At 42.6% G+C, this 17,642-nt stretch overlaps 2 pseudogenes; both read left to right on the top strand.

Moving 5' to 3' along the window:
* The window catches only part of LOC118357082, a 183,654-nt pseudogene that overhangs the window by 57,628 nt on the left and 108,384 nt on the right, over positions 1 to 17,642 (top strand).
* LOC113909795 lies at positions 15,377 to 16,509 on the top strand (annotated as a pseudogene).

Here is a 17,642-nt window from a genome sequence, read left to right as displayed (position 1 = left end):
GGAGAATTCGGCAATGCATCCCAGTGAACCCCCACTTTCAGTGGCACCCTAGCTGAAAACCCTGAGCCTGACACTCACCCTGAACCACGCCCACAAATCAGACCCCCGAGAAGCTCGCCACATGGCAGTTCAGAGCTGCCATGCCCCTGTGCCCTAACCCTAACTGAGGGTTGGGTTCTGAGGAGTCTGTCCCAGAGGCCTGACTCCTTAGCCCCTTGGACTGGGGAAACCTAACCAATACCAGGGGACGCAGACGGAGTTGAGGTCATGGGTCACAGTGATTGTCAGGCTCAGTGTTTGCAGGAAGGCGGCAAATGAACCCATGCCATTTGGAACACCAGGAACGATTCAGAGCAGGAGAAATATGAAGGCCCCCCTCAGCCCATCCCAGTAAACCTGCACTTTCGTCAGTCCCCTGGCCGTCTATCCTGAGCCTGACACTCACCCTCACCCACGGCCACAGAGCAGCCCACCACAAAGTTGGCAGATTAGACCATCCAACTTCTTGGGCCCTAACACTAACTCTATGTTGGGTTCTTAAAGGACCACCCCCAGAGGCCTGTCTCCCAAGCCGCAGGGATGGGGATATGTGAGGAATACCAGAGGACTCATCCTTCAACAACGTGTGAAATCATGCATCTTGGAAATCCAGAAATGATTTAGAGCAAGAGAAACCTGGATGAAATCTTGAGCCATTCCCTGCTTAGATATAATTTAATACAGTACTGAATAGAAACCCAGAGCCTGATATCTCCCTAATTCTAGCCCTCATATCAGACCTCTGTGATCTCTACACCTCAACAGATCATATCTTCCACGCACTGGGCCCACTCCATAACCCTAGCTCAAGACATGTGTGTAAACATGAACACACCTTTCTCCAAGATGACTTACAACCGACCAACAAACACCCGAAAAAGTGCTCAACATCACTAGCCATCAGGGAAGTACAATCAAAACCACAATGAGATACCACCTTACACCAGTTAAAATGGCTACAATTAACAAGTCAGTGAACAACAAATGTTGGCGAAGATGCATAGAAACGGGAACCCTCTTACACTGCTGTTGGGAATGCAATCTTGTACAGCCAGTCTGTAAAATGGTATCAAGTTTCTTCAAGAAGTTAAAAATAGAGCTATACTATGGCTCAGCAATTGCACTACTTGGATATTTACCCAAAAAATACAGGTTTAGAAGAAAGTAGTGGCACCTGCCCCCCCCCCAGCGTTCACAGCAGCAATATCCACTATAGCCGAAATATGGAAAGGGCCCAGATGTCCACGGAGAGATGAATGGATAAGAAGGTGTGGTGTATATCTATGATGGAATATTATTCAGCCATCGGAAAGGATGAAAACCTACCATCACATCAACCTGGATGGAACTGGAGCGTATTATGCTGAGCAAAATAAGTCTATCCGAGAAAGACAATTGTCATATGGTTTCGCTCATATGGGAAATACAAGAAACAGCACAGAGGATCATGGGGGAAGAGAGGGAAAACTGAATGGGATGTCATCAGAGAGGGAGAAAAACCATGAGAGACTCCTAACTATAGAAACAAACCGATGGTTGCGGGAAGGGAGGGGGATGGGGAGATGGGCTAACTGGGTGATGGCCATTAAGGAGAGTATGTGAAGGAATGAGCACTGGGTGTCATACACAACTGATATATTATTGAACACTACATCTGAAACAAATGATATACTATAAGTTAAACAAAGAGAACTCAAAAAGCAATCTAAAAATTTGGATGGAACCACATAAGATACTGGACAGCTAAGGCAATCCTAAAAAATAAAAACAAAGCTGGAAGAGTCACAATTCCAGATTTCAAGAGATACTACAAGCTGTAGTCTTCCTAAAAGTATGGTCCTGGCACAAAAATAGACACTGTGACCATGGGAAAAGGACAGAAAGCTCAGATATAAACCCACAGTTATGTGGTCAGTTAATCTTCCACAAAGCAGGCAAGAATATCGAAAGGCAAAAGGACAGTCTCTACAGCAAAAGGTGTTGGGAAATCTGGACAGCTATGCACAAAAGAATGGAATTAGACCACTTTCTTACACCATACAGACAAAAAAACTCAAAACAGTTTCAAGACCTCAATGTGAGACCTGAAACCATAAAAATCCTACAAAAGGGCACAGACTGTAACTTCTTGTTATGGACCATAGCAACATTTTTCTAGACTGTCTCCTGAGGCAAAGGAAACCAAAGCAAATATAAACTATTGGGACTACATCAAAATTAAAAGTTTCCTCACAGCAGAAGAACAATGAAAAAGTAGTAATAATAAGACAACCTACTGAAAGGGAGAAGGTATTTGCAAACATCATAGGCAATAAAGGGATAGTGTCCAATATATAGAGAACTGATACAACTCAACACCCCACAACCAATTAATCCAGTTAAAAAATAGGCAGAAAAATGAACAGATATTTCTCCAAAGAAATACAGATGGCCAACAGTCACATGAAAAGTTGCTCATTATCACCCATCATCAGGAAAATGCAAATCAATAGTACAATGAGATATTACCTCATACTGTCAGAATGGGCAACTTCAACAGCACAAGAATCAACAGGTGTTGGGAGGATGCGGATAAAGGGGAAGCCTCGTGCACTGTGGATGGGAATGCAAACTGGTGCAGTCACTCTGGAAAAGGGTACGGAGGTTCCTCAAGATGTTAAAAACAGAGCTACCCTATGATCCAGCGTTTACACTACTGGGTGTTTACCTAAAGAATATGAACACAATAACTCCAAAGGATACATGCACCCCTATGTTTCTTGCAACATTATTTACAATATCACAATCTGGAAGCAACTCAAGTGTCTGTTGATAAACTGATAAATAGGTGAGAGATGTGTGTACACACACACACACACACACAGTGGAATACTACTCAGCCATTTAAAGAATGGGATCCTGCCATTTGTAGCCACACGGATAGAGCTAGAGGGTTTTATTCTAAGTGAAATCAGTCAGAGAAAAAAATAGCATATGATGTCACTCTTATGCAGAATTTAAGAAACATACTTAAATAAAGGAGAAAAAAGAGACAAACCAAAATACAGGTTCTTAAAAATAGAGAACAAATGGATGGTGACCCATTGAGGTAGATGCAGGTAGATGGAGGGATGAGTGAAACAGATGAAGGGGATTAAGAGCAATTTTCCTGATGAGCACTGAGGAATGTATAGAATTACTGAATCCGTCAATTATACACCTGAAACTAAAATAACAGTGTATGTTAGCTCTACTGGAATTAAAATTAAAAATTAAAATAAAAGGTTTTTCTTTCAGTTAACTATTTGAAAGTTAACTTTCAAATAGCTTTCGCTGTGCAAAGTTCATAGGCCCTACTTGGGAGTACTTACTCTAAAATCATTATTCACTCTGTGCCTCGAATTCAAATTTCAGAGTTCTTATCCTTTACCTGTTGATCCTAGCCCACGGGAGCCATGGTCCCTTTCTGTCCAGGCTCGGCACCTATGCATTCAAGAGTTTAAGTAGAGACAGATGCAACTTCCCAGTCCAGGAAGCTATTACTCTTTCTGTTTTAGTGTGAGATGGTCACAGAGTGTGGGACAGGTTTCAGAGCAGGTTTGTGACATATCCTGGATCTCTAATTCAATGGTCATTACCTGGATCCATGGGGCAAATAGGTTCCATGTGGATGGGCTTGCTTCCAAGCCCATACATGGAAGACGCAAAGGTGGGAAGGCTCAGTGCGGGACAGGAAGAGGACCAACCACAGACAACGGTGTGACCACTCCCCTGATCCAGGACCCGCCCTGGGAGCCGGTATGGGAGGCAGAAGCAACGGGAAACCACCAAGTTCACCAGCTGAAGGCAGGAGGCACAGGTCAAGGGATTTCGAGATGCAAGGTTTGGAGGCTGCTCGGAGCTACCTCTGGGAGGGAGGGGTGTGGAGGAATGAGAAGGAGAAACCGCTTGCTCCTGGCCTGTGCCAGCTACCCACCACTCCTGGCAAACATCAGTCTACACAGCTGACACAGAGCCTGGGCTCAGGATGGGCTGGCTCGGGTCCCTCATCCCTCCGTGGGACAGATGGCTCCAGGGCTCAGGGACATGCTGAGGGAGGTGGGGGTAAGGCTTACCCTCCCAGGTCATCCCCTCCTTGTGCAAACAGCCTTCCGGGACTGCTGAAAACCCACTAACAGTTTTGAAAGACATGCCAAGGGTGAGCTAAGGCACTGAGAAATGTAACAAAATATTCATTTTTAATTTAAGAGCTGTCAGCTCAGGAAGTGGGGAGAGCTTCCCTGAGGAAGACTTAGGGGAGGGCAGGCCAGGCTGAAAATGGAGATGTGGTTCTCCTGATTGGGGATCTGCAGGCCCCTTCCAGGGCAGGGCATCGTCCTCGCCTCACAGGGGATCCATGGAACTGTTCCATCCAGGGGCTGACATGGCCAGAGCTGACTCTCGAGAAGGCTACCCTGGCATCGGGTTGCACAGGGAAGAGGAGGAGGGCCAGATGGAGGGAGGGCAATACCCCAGAGGCCATGGGAAGAAATGAGGCTCATGAACATGTAGATGATGAAAAGTAGGAGGCGGCAGCAGGGGAGCTGGCCCGCACGAAAGTGCCATGGGCACAGTGCCCACAGCTACAGTGACTGGGTACCTTCTGTGCCAGGCGTGTCTCACTTCAGTGGGCTCCAAGCTAGTCCTGACCACAACCCTAGGAACTGGGCACCACCACTGCCCTCCTCTCCCCATGCGGCTGCTAGGAATTGTAGTCACAGACCCCATTCAGTTTTCATGGAAACCAAGCAGTGGCTCCCACCGCACACTGCACCTCTGGTGGCGGTCCGGTGCGACCCTCGTGACCAGCCAGAAACTGTCTACCTGTCTCCACACAACTCAACAGACAGGAGGGTGTCCCCGAATTCCACAGGATCTGAGAAGGCAGATTCACAGACCTCACTCCCCTGCCCACCGCCAACACCCAGTGGGTCACTCGGACCTCTGGTATTGTCATGAAGCTCACCAGGCCCTGTTTCTGTCACTTCCAAAAGAAAGCCTGGCTCTGATCTGGGGCCATGCCATGAACCTGTATGGCACCTTTCTATTAGAGAAGGCCACCCCTGCACTTCCTAGAAAATGTTTCTAATGAAGTACCAGTCCATCAGGACTACAGTGTGCACAGTGGTGCACAGGCTGCATGGTAGTAGTAGGAAATTCTAAAAAGAATTGTTAGTTAAATCCAACAGAGACTAAAAAGACAAAAGATCAATGAAAAGAAGAGTTGCCTTTTTGGAAAGATAAACAAAACTGACAAACTTTTAGCTAGACTCATCGAGAGAGAGTTTTGTTTATCTTTCCAAATAGGCAACTCTTCTTTTAATTGATCTTTTGTCCTTTTAGTCTCCATTAGATTTATTTTCACATTCCTCTTTGTTATTTCCTTTTTGCTACTAATTTGGGGCTTTTACACTGCATCAAAAACTGCTGATGTATTGTAGGGTGATTAACATAACATAATAAAATAAAACAAAGAAGGAAAATAAAGAGAGGGCTCAAATACAATCAGGAAAGAAAAATGATGGGTTCCTGTCTCACATCAAAATCATAGGGGAGAGCACAGGCAGCAGCCTCTTAGACCTTGGACGCAGCAACTTCTTGCAAGACACTGTCTCCAAGGGCAAGGGAATCAAAGGCAAAAATTAACTCTTGGGACTTCATTGGGATAAAAAGCTTCTGCACAGCAAAGGAAACAGTCAACAAAACCAAAAGACAACCAACAGAATGGGAGAAGATATTTGCAAATGACATTTTGGATAAAGAGCTGCTATCTAAAATCTATATAAAGAACTTATCAAGCTCACCACCCAAGAAACAAATAATCCAGTCAAGAAATGGGCAGAAGACACCAACAGACACTTCTCCAAATAAGACATACAAATGGCTAAGAGACACATGAAAAAATGCTCTACATCACTTGCCATCAGGGAAGTACAAATCAAAACCACCATGAGATACCAACTTACACCAGTTAGAATGACTAAAATTAACAAGACAAGGAACAAAAAATGTTGGCAAGGATGTGGAGAAAGGGAACCCTCTTACACTGTTGGTGGGAATGCAAGCGAGTGCAGCCACACTGGAAAACAGTATAGAGTTTCCTCAAGACGTTATAAATAGAGATACCCTATGACCCAGCAACTGCACTACTGGATATTTACCCCATAAACACAGAGGTAGTGAAGAGAAGGGTCACCTGAACCCCAATGTTCATAGCAGCAATGTCCACAATAGCCAAACTGTGGAAAAAGCCGAGATGCCCTTCAACAGAGGAATGGATCAAGAAGATGTGGTTCATATACACAATGGAATATTACTCAGCCATCAGAAAAGATGAATATCTACCATTTGCATCGACATGGATGGAACTGGAGGGTGTTATGTTGGGTGAAATAAGTCAAGCAGAGAAAGACAATTATCATATGGTTTCACTCCTATGTGGAAGGTAAGCAATAGCACAGAGGATCATAGGGACAAGGAGGGAAACCAGAACAGGAAAAAAATCAGAGGGGGGGGGACAAACCATCCGAGACTCCTGACTCTGGGAAACTAACTGAGGGTTGCAGGAAGGGAGGTGGTGGGGGAATGGGGTAACTGGGTTATGAGCATTCGAGGGCAAGTGTGGTGATGAGCACTGGGTGTTATACTCAACTAATGAATCATTGAACATTACATCAAAAACTAATGATGTACTATACCTTGACTAATTGAATTTAAAATTTTTAAAATGTGAAAAACTTAAAAAAAAAGAAAGAAAGATGAGCCATGACAATGAATACCACAGAAATACAAAGGATCATAAGAGAGTCCTAGGAGAAAAGAGGCCAATACACTGGAAGAAATGGGTAAGTTCCTACCAGCAACCTAGAAAGACTGAACTGTGAAGGAAAAATATCTGAACACTCTGATCACTAGTAAAAAGATTGATTCGATAATTAAAAACCCCAACATATAAACAAATATCCAAGACAAGACAGCTTCACTGAGGAGTTCAACCAGATAGTAGAAGACTTAATACCAACCTTTCTCAGACTCTTTAAAAAATAGGAGAGGAGGGCATACGTCCAAACTCATTTTATGAAGCCAGCATTATCCTGTTACCAAAATAAGAGAAGGACACTACAAGAAAAGGAAAGACCGGGCGGGGGGTGGGGGGTTAGGAGGCGGAGCAAGATGGCGAAGGAGTAGGAGACCTGGATTTCGTCTGGTCTCAGGAATCCACCTGAATAGGGATCAAACCATTCTGAACACCTAGGAACTCAACAGGAGATCACAAAAGAGAGTGCAACAACTCTCTGAACAGAGAAGGGACCACTTACTGGAAGGTAGGACATGCGGAGAAGTGAATCCGATGTGATATTCGGGAGGATAAACGGCAGGGGAGGGGGCCTCTGCCGCTTCTGGCAAGTGCTAGAGCCGCGGAGTACAAAATCGGAACATTTAGAAGTCGGTTCTGCAGAGGGACGTTGCTCCAGTGGCTAAGCGGGGGGTGGAACCCTCGTGGGACAGTGTGATCTCAGGACCCTCGGGGTCACAGAAAGACCAGGGCTACCTGAGTGTGGCGGAGCTCCCAGGTATCAGAGCGGGGAAGCCGGCTGCAGAGACGGAGCCAAGGCGCGGGCTCTCAGCTCGGGGTCGCCCTAAACTGTGATCCGCGGCCCTGTCGGGCGACGGCTCCTCCAGCATGGACCCAACAAGCGGCAGAGCTGGGGAGACTCCCCTTCCTACCCCGGGAGGAGTGGCGCGGGAGTGCACCGCACAGATCTGCTGGGTTCGGAGACTCCACTTGGGGTCCGGTGCCAGAGATAGAAATGCTAGGTCACAGGCCGGGTGAGCACCGAGTGTGGCCGGAGACCGGGGAGACGGGAGTGACTGCTTTTCTCTGGGGGCACACTGAGAAGCGGGGCCCCGAGTTCTCAGCTCCTCCGGGCGGAGATTGGGAGGCCACCGTTTTCACCCTAGTCTTGCAAAGCTGTACCGAGAGCTTGCAGGGAACGAAAGCTCCTGAGAGCAATCTCCAGCACCTTGCTTGGCCTGGACTCACAAGGGCGGGGCAATTCCGCCTCCCGCAAAATCATTTGGGAACCACAGCAACAGGCCCCTCCCGCAGAAGATCAGCAGGAACAGCCAGCAAGCCAAGACCAATTATACCGATCAAGGAGAATGGAAGAATTCCAGCGCTAAGGGAATACTGCACATAGAATTCATGGCTTTTTTACCATGATTTATTAGGTTTTCAAAGTTAATTTTTTAACTGTTTTTTTTTTAATTTTTAATTTTCCCTTTTTCAACCAACATCTTATCAATCCCTTTTTTAAAAAATATTTTTTTATTTTTCATTTTTCGAGTCATACTTTATCCCTTCATACTAGTTACACTTATTTTTGGCATATATATATAAGTAGTTCTCTCTTTAAAATTTTTAGGTACAGTTTCTTCTAACAGATAAAAATATATTCTAAATCACTAGTGTATGGCTTTGTTCTAGTCTCCTGCCTGATCACGTTCTCTCCCTTTTTTTCTTCTTTTCTTTTTTCTTTTTTTTTTAAATCATCATTCTTTCTTCAAACAACTTCTTATCTTATGAATTCTTTTATAAACTCTTATATAATTTTCATCTTTACAGTCATCTTCTGTCCCTTCATTTTATCAACTCTTATTTTGTACAAACATAAGTCTTTCTTCCTTTAAAATTTTAGCAGGCACTTTCTTCTAACAGACCAAAATACGCCCAAAACCTAGTGTGTGGCACTGATCTATGCACTAGCCTGATCATATTTGATCATATTCTGTTTTTTGGTTCTGTTCTCTTTGTTTTTATCTTTTCTTTTTTCCTCTTTCATTCCTCTTCCTTTTTTCTTTCTTTCCCTTTCTTGTCACCTGGTTTCAGGACTTTTCTGATTTGTATAGAGTATAATTGCTGGGGACATTGTTAACCTGTTAGCATTCTGTTCTCTCATTCATCTTTTCTCCTCTGGACAAAATGACAAGATGAAAAAAATCACTTCAGCAAAAAGAACAAGAGGTAGTTCCGTCTGCCAGGGACACACTGAATACTGACATTAGTACGATATCGGACCTAGAGTCCAGAATCATGACTTTAAAGATACTAACTGGGCTTGAATAAAGCATGGAAGTTATTAGAGAAACCCTTTCTGGAGAAATAAAAGAACTAAAACCTAACCAAGTCAAAATCAAAAAAGCTATTATTGAGGTGCAATAACAAATGGGGGCACTAACTGCTGGGATAAATGAAGCAGAAGAGAGAATCAGCGATATAGAAGACCAAATGATGGAAAATAAAGAGCCTGAGAAAAAGAGATAACCAACGACAGGATCACGTGGGCAGAAATCGAGAGATAAACAATACAATAAGACGAAACAACGTTAGAATAATTGGGATCCCAGAAGAACAAGAAAGCGAGAGAGGGGCAGAAGGTATATTGGAGCAAATAATTGCAGAGAACCTCCCTAATGTGGGGAAGGACAGAGGCAACAAAATCCAGGAGGCACAGGGAATCCCTCTCAAAATCAATAAAAATATGTCAACACCCCGACATCCAATAGTAAAACTTACGAGTCTCAGAGACAAAGAGAAAATCCTGAAAGCAGCTCAGGAGAAGAGATATGTAACCTACAATGGCAGAAACATTAGATTGGCAAAAGACCTATCCACAGAGACCTGGCAGGCCAGAAAGGACTGACATGAGATCTTCAGAGCACTAAATGAAAAAAATAAGCAGCCAAGAATACTATATCCAGCCAGGCTGTCATTGAAAATAGAAGGAGAGATAAAAAAACTTCCAGGACAAACAAAAACTAAAGGAATTTGGAAACACGAAACCAGCCCTCCAAGAAATATGAAGGACAATGCCACTAAATTAATACCTTTCAATAGTTACCCTGAATGTAAGTGGGCTAAATGCCCCAATCAAAAGACACAGGCTATCAGATTGGATTAAAAAACAAGACCCATCCATATGCTGTCTGCAAGATACTCATTTTAGAACCAAAGGCACCACCAGATTGAAAGTGAGGGGGTGGAAAACCATTTACCATGCTAATGGACACCAACAGAAAGCTGGGGTGGCAATCCTTATATCAGACAAATTAGATTTTAAAACAAAGACTGTAATAAGAGATGAAGAAGGACACTATATCCTACTTAAAGGGTCTATCCAACAAGAAGATCTAACAATTGTAAATATCTATGCCTCTAACAAGGGAGCAGCCTATTATATAAGGCAATTAACAACAAAAGCAAAGAAAAACATTGACAACAATACAATAATAGTGGGGGACATTAACACGCCCCTGACTAAAATGGACAGATCATCTAAGCAAAAGATCAACAAGGAAATAAAGACTTTAAATGAAACACTGGACCAAATGGACTTCACAGACATATTCAGAACATTCCATCCCAAAGCAACGGAATACACATTCTTCTCTAGTGCCCATGGCACATTCTCCAGAATTGATCACATCCTAGTTCACAAATCAGGTATCAACTTGTACCAAAAATTGGGATTATTCCCTGCATATTTTCAGACCACGATGTTTTGAAACTAGAACTCAATCACAAGAGGAAAGTCGGAAGGAACTCAAATACATGGAGGCTAAAGAGCATCCTACTAAATAATAAATGGATCAACCAGGAAATTAAAGAAGAATTAAAAAAAATTCATGGAAACCAATGAAAATGAAAACACAACAGTTCAAATTCTTTGGGTTACAGCAAAGGCAGTCCTAAGAGGAAAGTATATAGCAATACAAGCCATTCTCAAGAAACAAGAAAGGTCTCAAATACACAACCTAACCCTACACCCAGAGGAGCTAGAGAAAAAACAGCAAATAAAGCCTAAACCCAGCAGGAGAAGAGAAATAATAAAAATCAGAGCGGAAATCAATGAAATAGAAACCAAAAGAGCAGTAGAACAGATCAACGAAACTAGGACCTGGTTCTTTGAAAGAATTAACAAGATTGATAATCCCCTGGGCAGACTTATCAAAAAGAAAAGAGAAATGACCCAAATCAACAACATGATGAATGAAAGTGCAGAGATCACAACCAACCACAAAGAAATACAAGCAATTATAAAAATATATGAGCAACTCTATGCCAGCAAATTAGATAACCTGGAAGAAATGGGTGCATTCCTAGAGATGTATCAACTACAAAAATTGAACCAGGGAGAAATAGAAAACCTGAACAGTCCTATAACCACTAAGGAATTTGAAGCAGTCATCAAAAATCTCCCAACAAACAAAAGCCCAGGGCCAGATGGTTTCCCAGGGAATTCTGCCAGACATATAAAGAAGAATTAATAAATACCTATTCTTCTGAAACTGTTCCAAAAAATAGGAATGGAAGGAAAACATCCAACTAATTTTAGGGGGCCACCATTACCTTGATCCCAAAAACAGACAAAGACCCCATCAAAAAGGAGAATTACAGACCAATATCCTTGATGAATATGGATGCAAAAATTCTCACCATAGTACTAGCTAATAGGATCCAACAGTACATTAAAATGATTATTCACCACAACCAAGTGGGATTTATCCCTGGGCTGCAAGGTTGGTACATCATCTGAAAATCAATCAACGTGATACAATACATTAACAAAAGAAAGAACAAGAAACATATGATCCTCTCCATAGATGCAGAAAAAGCATTTGACAAAGTCCTGCATCCTTTCTTGATCCAAACTCTTCAGAGTATAGGGATAGAGGGTACATACTTCAATATCATAAAAGCCATCTATGAAAAACCTACAGTGAATATCATTCTCAATGGGGAAAACCTGAGAGCTTTTCCCCTAAGGTCAGGAACGCGGCAGGGATGTCCACTCTCACCACTGCTATTCAACATAGTATTAGAAATCCTAGCCACAGCAATCAGAAAAAAAAGAAATCAAAGGCATTCAAATCGGCAAAGAGGAAGTCAAACTCTCACTCTTTGCAGATGATGTGATACTGTATGTGGAAAACCCAAAAGACTCCACCCCAAAACTGCTAGAACTCATACAGGAATTCAGGAAAATGGCAGGATATAAAATCAATGCACAGAAATCAGTGGCATTCCTATACACCAACAACAAAACAGAAGAGAGACAAATCAAGGAGTTGATCTCATTTACAATTGCACCCAAAACCATAAGATAACTAGGAATAAATTTAACCAAAGAGGTAAAGGATCTGTACTCAGAGAACTAGAAAATACTCATGAAATAAATTGAAGAAGACACAAAGAAATGAAAAAACTTTCCATGCTCAAGGATTGGAAAAACAAACATTGTGAAGATGTCAATGCTACCTAGAGCAATCTAAACATTCAATGAAATCCCCATCAAAATGCCATCCACTTTTTTCAAAGAAATAGAACAAATAATCCAAAATTTGTATGGAACCAGAAGAGACCCCGAATAGATTGAGGAATATTGAAAAAGAAAAGCAAAGCTGGCGGCATCACAATTCCGGACTTCCAGCTCTATTACAAAGCTGTCATCATCGAGACAGAATGCTACTGGCACAAAAAGAGTCACATAGATCAATGGAACAGAATAGAGAGCCCAGAAATGGACCCTCAACTCTATGGTCAACTCGTCTTCAACAAAGCAGGAAAGAATGTCCAATGGAAAAAGAGAGTCTCTTCAACAAATGGTGTTGGGAATTTTGGACAGCCACATGCAGAAGTATAAAACTGTACCATTTCCTTACACCACCCACAAAAATAGACTCCAAATGGTTGAAAGACCTAAAGGTGAGACAGGAGTCCATCAAAATTCTAAAGGAGAACACAAGGAGCAACCTCTGCGAACTCAGCCGCTGCAACTACTTCCTAGAAATTTCGCCAAAGGCAAGGGAAGCAAGGGCAAATATGAACTATTGGGATTTCATCAAGATAAAAAGCTTTTGCATAGCAAAAGAATCAGTCCACAAAACCAAAAGACAACCGACAGGATGGGAGAAAATATTTGCAAATGACATATCAGATAAAGGGCTAGTTTCCAAAATCTATAAAGAACTTATCAAACTCAACCCCCAAAGAACAAATAATCCAATCAAGAAATGGGCAGAAGACATGAACAGACATTTTTCCAAAGAAGACATCCAAATGGCCAACAGACACATGAAAAAGTGTTCCACATTGCTTGGCATCAGGGAAATCCAAATCAAAACCTCAATGATATACCACCTCACACCAGTCAGAATGGCTAAAACTAACAAGTCAGGAAACGACAGATTTTGGCGGGGATGTGGAGTAGGGGAACCCTCCTACACTGTTCGTGGGAATGCAAGCTGGTGCAAACCCCCTGGAAAACAGTATGGAGTTTCCTAACAAAGTTGAAAATAGAGCTACCATATGATCCAGCAATTGCACTACTGGGTATTTACCACAAAGATCCAAATGTAGGGATCCAAAGGGGTACGTGCACCCAGATGTTTATAGCAGCAATGTCCACAATAGCGAAACTGTGGAAAGAACCAAGATGTCCATCGCCAGATGAATGGATAAAGAAGCAGTGGTATATGTACACAATGGAATATCATGCAGCCAATAAAAGGAATGAGATCTTGCCAATTGCAACGACGTGGATGGAATGGGAGGGTGTTATGCTGAGTGAAATAAGTCAATCATAGAAAGACATGTATCATATGATCTCACTGATATGAGGAATTCTTAATCTCAGGAAACAAACTGAGTGTTCCTGGAGTGGTTGGGGGTGGGAGGGATGGGGTGGCTGGGTGATAGACATTGGGGAGGGTATGTGCTATGGTGAGAACTGTGAATTGTACAAGACTGTTGAATCACAGATGTGTACTTCTGAAAGAAATAACGCAATATATGTTAAGAAAAAAGAAAGAAGAAGAAGATAGCAGGAGGGGGAGAATGAAGGGGAGTAAGTCGGAGGGGGAGACGAACCATGAGAGATAATGGACACTGAAAAACAAACTGAGGGTTCTAGAGGGGAGGGGGGTGGGCGGATGGGAAAAAAAAAAGAAAAGGAAAGGCCAATATCCCTCAAGAACATAGATGCCAAAATCCTCAACAAATTATAAGCAAACTGAATTCAACAATACATCGGGAGAATCACACAACACAATCAAGTGGGATTTATTCCAGGGATGCAAGGATGTTTGCACATCTGCACATCAAACATCAGGATACACCATCTTAAAAATATAAAAGATAAAAATCATATGATTGTTACAATAGATGCAGAAAGAACACTTGACAAGATTCGATATGCATGTATGATAAAAACACTAAACCATCTGGGTATAGAGGGACATAGACCATATATGCAAAGCTCACAGCTAAAATCATACTCAAGGGTGAAAATCTGAAAACTTTTCCACTAAGATCAAGAACAAGACAAAGATTTCCACTCTCATCACTTTCATTCAACATAGTATTGAAAGCCCTAGCCAAACATTTAGACAAAAAAAGAAAAGAAAAGAAAAGAAGAAAGAAAGAAAGAAAGAAAGAAAGAAAGAGAGAAAGAAAAAAAGAAAGAAAGAAAGAAAGAAGAAAGAAAGAAAGAAAGAAACAAACAAACAAACAAACAAACAAAGAAACAAAGAAAGAAAGAAAAAGAAAGAAGAAAGAAAGAAAAGGAGGGAAGGAAGGAAGGAAGGAAGAAGAAAGAAAGAAAGAAAGAAAGAAAGAAAAAGAAAGAAAGAAAGAAAGAAAGAAAGAAAGAAAGAAAGAAAGAAAGAAAGAAAGAAAGAAAAAAGAAAGAAAGAAGAGGAAAGAAAGAAAGAAAGAAAGAAAGAAAGAAAGAAAGAAAGAAAGAAAGAAAGAAAGAAAGAAAAAGAAAGAAAGAAAGAAGAGGAAAGAATGAAAGAAAGAAAAGATGAAATCCAAATAGGAAAACTGTGACTATTTGCAAATGACATACTATATATAGAAATCACTAAAGAATCCACCAAAAAAATGTTAGAATAAATAAATTCACTAAAGCTGCAGGATACAAAGTCAATATACAGAGACCTGTTGCATTTCTTTTTTTTAAAGATTTTATTTATTTATTTGACAGAGAGAGAGAAAGAGCACAAGCAGGGTGAGCAGCAGAAGGGGACCTAGAAGCCGGCACCCCACTGAGGAGGGAGACCATTGAGGTTCTGGATGCCAGGACCCTGGGATTGTGACTTGAGCCAAAGACAGACGCTTAAACTGACTAAGCCACCAGGTGTCCCAACTTGTTGCATTTCTGTATAGTGATGACAAACTTCCACAAAGAGAAAATAAGAAAACAATGCCATTTACAATTGCATCAAGAAAAAAAAAATCTAGGAATAAAAGTAAGAAATGAATCAACCCGCAGTTCTGAGGCATGCAGAACAAATCCAGGCTTGCAGAACCGTGAAAAAGGAGTGGCAAGTTGCTTGGCTCCTGAAAGCGATTACCTATAGGTCTTACTACACTTTCAGACGATGACACATCTTCCAACGTTCAGAGGCTCTGATATAAAGCCAAGTATCCAATCCGGGAAGCTCTCTTAAAAAGTTTAAATATGTGTGATAAAGGCCTTATGACCACTGCTGTTTATGTCTAGCCCACGCAGGTGTGTGATGCGGTTAAAGCACTGAAGGCCCCAGGCTGTACCATCCCAGTGGCTTCCGTGCCCACTGGCGTTCCAGCTGGACAGACTCATTTATTTATATTTATTTATTTATTTATTTATTTATTTATTTATTTATTTATTTATTTATTTATTTAAAAGAGAGAATGAGAGATAGCACGAGAGGGAAGAGGGTCAGAGGGAGAAGCAGACTCCCTGCTGAGCAGGGAGCCTGATGTGGGACTCCATCCCGGGACTCCAGGATCATGACCTGAGCCGAAGATAGTCACCCAACCAACTGAGCCACCCAGGCACCCTGGACAGACTCATTTAAAAACACGATTGGAAGAGATCAGATTGGCTGTGGAAAATGGAGTTACAGAAATCGATGTGGTGATTAATAGGACCTTGGTGCAGACCGGCCAGCGGGAAACCCTGTGTGATGAGATTCGTCAGTTTTGCAAGGCCTGTGGGGGGCTCATCTCAAAACCATCTTAGCTACAGGAGAACGTGGATCTCTTACTCATGTCTATAAAGCCAGTATGATCGCAATGATGGCAGGATCAGACTTTATTAAGACCTCTACTGGAAAAGAAACGGTAAATGCCACTTTCCCAGTAGCTATAGTAATGCTATGGGCCATTAGAGATTTCTTCTGGAAAACTGGAAACAAGGTAGGTTTAAACCAGCAGGAGGCATCCGCAGTGCCAAGGATTCCCTTGCTTCTCTCTCTCATGTGAAGGAAGAGCTGGGAGATGAATGGCTGACGCCAGAACTGTTCCGAATAGGTGCCAGTACTCTGGTTTCAGACATCGAGAGGCAGATTTACCATCACGTTACAGGAAGATAGGTGGCCTATCATGATCTTCCGATGTCTTAATTCAGTGGCCAGTTCCAGAAAAGTGCTTTACAGCAACATGCAAAATGTGTTTTTCTACGTAATCGCTAAAATTGTTTAATTAAAACATGAGGGAATGAATAGCTAACTGACTTCCTCCCCCCCTTAAAACTTTCACTGAATTTAATTCAAAGAATAAAAGAAAAATCAACGAATCCATACATGGAATTCTTTTCAGGTGCCTCTGAGTGGTCCTAATTACTTGAGGATCTGTATGGTTAATTTTGTGAAGATTTTCTCTTAAAAATTCTGAGTAAAATATTAATCATAGCTTTGACAGCATTAAATTCTAAGGGGGGGGGGACGTTAAACTGCCCAAGAAACGTGTCTTTAGTGAAAGAAAACGTAGCACCCCTGAGCTGCCGGCCATACTCTGACGAATTCAGGAGTCCCTGACTTGGCACTAACTTCCTGCCATGAAAATCTGTCTTTAATTATTGCAACAGATAGGCTCTCTTATAAATTGTTTTGTTAATGAAACTCCTGTCGGTACATGATACTATGCTACTGCATTATTTAAATAAAAAAATGTCTGGGGGGGCGGAGCAAGATGGCGGAGGAGTAGGAGACCTAGATTTTGTCTGGTCTCAGGAATTCAGCTGAATAGGGATCAAACCATTCTGAACACCTACGAACTCAACAGGAGATCGAACAGGAGAGTAGCAACAACTCTCTGAACAGAGAAGCGACCACTTACTGGAAGGTAGGGTGTGCGGAGAAGTGACTCCGAGTCGATATTCGGGAGGATAGACGGCGGGGGAGGGGCCTCTGCCGGCCGCTTCTGGCAAGAGATAGAGCCGCGGAGCACAAAATCGGACCTTTTAGAAGTTGGCTCGGCGGAGGGACGTCGCTGCAGTGGCTAAGCGGGGGGTGGAATCCTCCCGGGACAGTGTGGTCTCAGGACGCTTGGGGTCACAGAGAGACCGGGGGTGCCTGAGTGCGCCAGAGCTCCCAGGTATCAGAGCAGGGAAGCCGGCTGCAGAGACGGAGCAGAGTCGCGGGCTCTCAGCTCGGGGTTGCCATAAACTGTGATCTGCGGCCCAGTCGGGCCACTGCTCCTCCAGCAGGGACCCAACAAGCAGCAGATCCGGGGAGACTCCCCTTCCTTCCCGGGG

This window comes from Zalophus californianus, chromosome 6, assembly GCF_009762305.2.
Source record: "Zalophus californianus isolate mZalCal1 chromosome 6, mZalCal1.pri.v2, whole genome shotgun sequence".
In the NCBI taxonomy this organism is placed as follows: Eukaryota; Metazoa; Chordata; class Mammalia; order Carnivora; family Otariidae; genus Zalophus; species Zalophus californianus.
This window is presented reverse-complemented; position numbering and strand designations above follow the sequence as displayed.